The sequence below is a fragment of the Peromyscus californicus genome, unplaced genomic scaffold (assembly GCF_007827085.1).
Source record: "Peromyscus californicus insignis strain IS unplaced genomic scaffold, ASM782708v3 Scaffold_18__1_contigs__length_77618521, whole genome shotgun sequence".
NCBI lineage: Eukaryota > Metazoa > Chordata > Mammalia > Rodentia > Cricetidae > Peromyscus > Peromyscus californicus.
Window position 1 is genome coordinate 40,460,057 of NW_026294480.1, and position 5,908 is coordinate 40,465,964.

Sequence of the window (5,908 nt, forward strand, 5' to 3'; positions counted from 1 at the left end):
GAAAACAATACATTTCTTTCGTGAAATGTGAGAGCTGTATGCTTATCCTTTTTAATGTGAACTAGTCTATAGTTGATATAGACAGGTAAACATCCTCACCTGAAAGGGAAGGGAGAGACTCAATTCTTATTGGTGTAACAGACACTCAGTACAAGTTTATTGCTTGAAATTTTCCTCCAATTAAATGTGTGACCCAAAGAGTAAAACCATATAGTCTTTTTCCACAAAAGAAATTTCTGTGGATCTAAAACAGAACAGAATCACAAATCTTCAGAAATAGATACCTTTTGGTGTGGTTTTTGTTTTCACCAGTGAAATCTTGGATATATAGAAACTAAATTAGATCTCAGTATGAGAGATCCCTTTGGGTAGCCACCACCCCTCTGAGAAAGATGTGCATCCATCCTTATGTGATGGAGGACAGTCTTTGTGCCCTGATGTGTGAGCTGGATAAGATGCCCACTCGCGGGGTTTTCAGAGAGAACTCAGACTTCCTTGAGTAACAATGATAATCTCAAAGAAGCTATCATTTGGTTGTCAACTTTAATATTGCTTTTCCATATGGTAAAATTTTACATGCTTAATGAGTTCCAAAGACTTTTCCTTTTTTCTTGAGTTGTTTTTCTCAGGGAAAACCAATGGAAAAAAAAATGAAGAAAACTTAATCTAAAATTACCAAGATGAGCAGATGAGTGCGATTTAGTGTTAACCAAGTTTTCTGGTACCCCGGGAGTATTTTCTGCAGAGGAAAGAACATTCAAAGTTTAAAACACGCATATTCAACTTATTCATATCTTCGATTTAGAAGATCTAGTTATCCCATAATCTATTAACTTTAGCTTCCAAAGGCTGTCACTTTACATGTAGCGAATTTTTAAAAGGCACTTTGTTTAAAAGGTTCCTATTGAAAACTTCGGTTCAAAAATATAAAACTGCATTGTATGCTTCATTTTCTTTTCAAGTCTGTCTCTTCTTAAACACAATATCCCATTATATTAAATTATATTTCAAAGTCTAATAATTCTGTGAGCATTGTAGAACTTCACACACTAATGTGTTCCAAAACAATCCATAAAATAAACGTTTCCACTTACGATTACAAACCTTAATTAAGTATTGTGATTATGCATCTTAATTTGAATTTACAGGATGCTTACTCTAATGGGCATCAATTCGTTTAAAACTTTTGAGAAGTTGTGACATGCAAAATTTCAGTTGTTTTCCCATTTCTTCTTAGCGTGGTAGTTGTTACATTGTGGTCCTGGGGCAGTTTTCTGCTAACTCTCGAATCTTTGTGCAGTTGAAAGTTACTTTTACAGTAAATGATAGCCATTTAGGTTGACAGGACGTCTTTATATCAACAGGGATTCTTTTGTCTGTCTGTCTGTCTTTTACAGGATCTAGGCACTGCGGAGAGCCATGTTATGTTAAGAGTTGTATTTTAAACCCTTGTGAAGCTGTTACGAACCAGAATGCACCTGTGGCACTTCCTGAACAACCTGATAGCGAGTCTCTGTGGGTTCTGTAACTTCGGGTGAGGTGGTTGGACTATCATACAGCCTTCTTCCTTTTAGTCAATTGAATTCACCATTTAAGTGTAGTATAGATAAAAATTCCCAGTCCAGGCTTACTACACAAATTTCTTCTTCTCTGCTGTTAAAACAACAACAGCGATAGATAGATAGACAGATAGATAGATAGATAGATAGATAGATAGATAGATAGATAGATAGATAGAGACATAGATATTAAACAAACAAATAAAACCAACCCTAATTCTGGCAAAACCAGTTTCCTTAGGGCAGTTTTCATGTGGGTAGCATTTGGCAGTAAAATGCAGATAATCTGGTATATTTCTGGCCTTCTATTCCTTTGGACAAATTGTTTTGGTCCTTACTGTTGTAGGGGTCTTTATGAAAAAGAAGCATTATTTTCTGTGAATATTAGAACTAATGAAGAAGTCCAGAAAACGAATCCCTGCCAAAAGGATCCATCTAAGAAAGACATGTGAGTTACATGAACAAGTCTCTGGTGAGAGGCTTGAGTGGGAAGGGCAATGGACGAGGTCTGAATGACTGTCTAGCTACTTATCAATGAATGCACTTGAAAAAGTCCTTAACCATTCTTACCTCTTCTTCCCAGTACTCACCGTTCCTGCCTTGTGAGAGATTTATGAGACTACAAAGACAGAATTAACAGGAGTGGATCAGAGATATGACAAACGTCGAAGGTGCTCTCTCTAGATTCCTATAAGATGGTTATTATCTGCTTTTTCACCTACACACAGCTAAGCTCCTACACTGATGGCCATAATACCCTGAATAGCTCTAGAAAAGGTTCTTAGGACTTACATTGTGGTATCAAAAGGTAAACCCCAGACTCCCACATTTTACATTCCAAAAGCCCCAAAGGAGAGAGCTTTAGGAGGCTATGCTTGTGTGTGCCTTCCTTGGAATGGAAGAGTGGAGTGACTTCACAGGTCTGCCATACAACTTGTCACCAATGCCTTTTATTTATATTTGGTCTCTAACCTGAATGCTTGCTCAAATCAAGGTTTCAGAGTAAAATAATAATAATAATCATCAAATGGGAAATAATAATCACATTCTAATTCTAATCCAAAAAGAAACTTCACTTTAGGAGCAATTTAAAAAAGAATGTCTAGGGCTGGCAAGATGGCCCCATGGCTCCACAGCTAAAAACACTTCCGGCATGAGTCTGGCAGCCTGAGTTTGGTCCCCCAAACCTGCATGGTGAAAGGAAAGAACTAGCTCCCCAAAGAAGTCTTCTGGTCTTCACACACATGCCAGGACACATGTGAGCACGCACGCGCACGCACACACACACACACACACACACACACACACACACACACTCTACAATAATAAAGAAGTTAATTAGTTAATTTAAAAAACACTGTCGTTTCCAACACAAGAACATCCAAATACTAAAAGACAACAAGAAAAATTTTTTAAAAAAAAGAAAAGAAATTAAAGATGGGAAATTTTAATTAACTTTAGAAAGGGGCGCAAATCCCCCGTGTCATATGATAAAATCCACTAGCAAGCGTGCGAAGACAAAGATGGCCGTGGTTGGGTGATGCGTCAAGCACAAACCAATCCTTCCTCCATACCACTGTGACTTCACAGCTTTGGGTGGGCTGAATTTTGATCATGACATCACTTGAATTCCTGGAAGAAAATGATGGCAATGAGAAACCCTACGGTCCATGCCTAACATACTATAAAGAAATTCAGACTTTCAGTTTCTCTCCTAGGCATGTACTGAGCAAACCACATTCTGAATTGAATCACCTTCAGAGTCGAAGGACGGCAGACTCATTATCTCCAGCATGTTCCCTCATGACTATGAACCATGGTTCATTTAAAATAATAAGAAGAATGCCAAGTTTTGTATTAAAAATTTTAGCCCTCAAATTAACAAACTAAATCAGCAGGCAACTCACAATTTTAAGATAGGCTCACATGAGTGGCTTTTCAGGCTTGTGGCGGAGTCCCAAGGGTCACAGTAAGTCACACACTCACAAAGCAGCTTACAACAATGCCTTAAAATAACAGAAAGGAGAAGGTGTCTGTTCATTTAAACATGATTTAGGATTTAAGGTACTGTGTTTTTTGTTTTTGTTGTTGTTTTCTATTTAAGATCTCACCATTTACAAGTACATGTAGGAAGTAAGGGGGTAGAAACCATAGAGGGATGAGATGAGAGCCCTTCTGAGTAAACATATAAGCCACCGTGGTTATTTAACTTAGACACAAAGGACTGTCTTCATGGATTGGAGTGAAGATGAGTGACTAATGGGTTCCCCTTCTTCCGGGCCTAAAAAAGAGGAAATAGGGAAGAAAGAGGGTTAGTTCTGAGGGAGAAGTGTCAGCCCATGATTGCTGAGATGTAGCAGGAAGGTGTGGGCTGGCAGTACCAAGGAACTGAACTTCAGGAAGGAAGCCTTCCTTCAGCGAGTTTATCACAGGAAGCCAGATGATTGTCACAAGCTCTTTTCCCAACTGCATCCATCCTTGGAAGAAACTGCTTTCTCTCTCTCATGGGCAATGTTCCTTATCAGGCTCCCCTACCTCACTTCTTGTAACCAACTTACAAGGTTACTTAGTGTCCACATAATTTGTGTTGCAGAGAATGATTAAAATTTCATTAGTCACTGTCTGGTCCTAATAATCTTCTCTCTGAGATAGATGACCAAATAAAAATTAAGCACCAGCGATAAGTCAGAATCAAACAGCTCCCTTTGGATATTCAATAAATGCAGCTATTCATGTGGAAGACATATAGTGAGCTTTTAATTTCCATTTTGAGAATTCAGTTGTTACTAGGAAACTATCTCATCTCCTGAACAAATCTTACATGGGTAGATGATATCAAAGGACATGGGATTCAAGGAAGGAAAAACAAAACAAAAACTAGTAGCAACATAATTCTAGCTCTCATCTTCAGGGCTACAAACTGTTCTCTTGGATTCTGGAGGATAGCATGATGGGACAGTGCCCCCTCCCACTCTTGTCATAGCAGTCTCCATGGTGACACTCAACATACGGCCTTTGGAGAAAGCTGCTTTATCTGGAAACCTCCCCTTATGCCTCCAAAGAATGTCGAGTCTTAAAGAAACGAAAAGAGTCACTAGGTTCTAGTACTCCAAACCGTTTGTGCTGTGTTCAAAAGCTTGACACCTAAACCATTTTAGTAACTAGCCTAGAACTAACTTTTGGTTAGCAACAGGTTTTGCTTGTTGTTGTATTTGGTTTAGTTTGGTTGGGGGAGGTGTGATTAACTATTCAGAATATCAATCACTCCAAACACGTCACTAAGTCCTTGGATGGAAAATTATCTGGTTGACCAGAGAAAAACAATTCCAAATCATTGTATCATTTTCTCCTCCCTCCCTTCTTTCCTCTCTCCCTCCCTCCATCCTCTTTCTGTGCCTGTGTATAAAGTGTCTATCGGGGTAGTATGGAGGACAGAGCATGAAGAATTCTATTAACCAAATGAATTTGAAAGACTGGCATGACATGTAGGCAGTGGGAGCTTCATTTAAACAAAGGATCACAAAATGAATGATAAACGATGATTGGTCCTTAAGCAACAACTGAAAAACAAAGGTCAAAGTTCCCATCCCTGGAACAACACTGGAGCACACGAGTGCAGAGGGTAATGACAGGCAGTCAACTGCAAGGTTTGTCCCCTGAAAGACAAGAGGGAAAAATGGTTTGGGAATCAGCAAAGAGAAAATATTTTAAGATTAGTAACGTTTGTTCCTGAGCCAATAATTCGATCTTGCATCCAGAGTTGGGAGGTGATTGTTATGAGCTAAAATAAGAGTTTAATGCAAAATAAAATAAAAATAAAAGACAAAGGCAGCTGGACTTCTAAGGGCAAGGTGAGAAGTGTTACCAACATCCGGAGTCTGGCAATAGTTTAGTCTTACTTGAGGAGTTGTGCAGAATCAGAGGCACTTAAGTACAATAAGAGCAGTGACGTGGAGACAAGGACGGAACTGAGAGAGGTGAAGAGGACAGCCTTGACAGTAAGCCCTTGGCATTTTAGAGGACATGATTCATACTCTCAAGATCTTTTGCTCAGAAAGACAAAACAATTAATGTCTAAAAATTTCAAATTTATTCAAGATTTGAGAAAATTATATAATGAATGTCTTTGGACCAGTGATGAAACTTCAAAGATTCTCCATTCATTACCAGACTTGCATACCTGATTTCTGTTTACAAACTCCTTCTGGCTTCTGAAGTAAACCCAACCAAGTGATTCCATATAGAAATGTTTCAGCATAGATAGAGCTCCAAAAATAAGGTTTTTTTTTTTTCAAGACAGGGTTTCTCTGTAGCTTTGGAGCCTGTCCTGGAACTCACTCTGTAGACCA

General features: G+C 38.7%; 1 long non-coding RNA gene across 1 annotated transcript; it reads right to left on the reverse strand.

Annotated features, from left to right (window-relative positions):
- Positions 1-591: 591 nt before the first annotated feature.
- Positions 592-4,178, reverse strand: LOC128113237 (uncharacterized). Its single transcript, XR_008219389.1, has 3 exons — positions 3,671-4,178; positions 3,467-3,565; positions 592-3,191 (listed from the first exon to the last, which is right to left on the reverse strand). It is a non-coding gene; the product is annotated as an uncharacterized LOC128113237 (long non-coding RNA).
- Between the last annotated feature and the right edge of the window lie 1,730 nt (positions 4,179-5,908).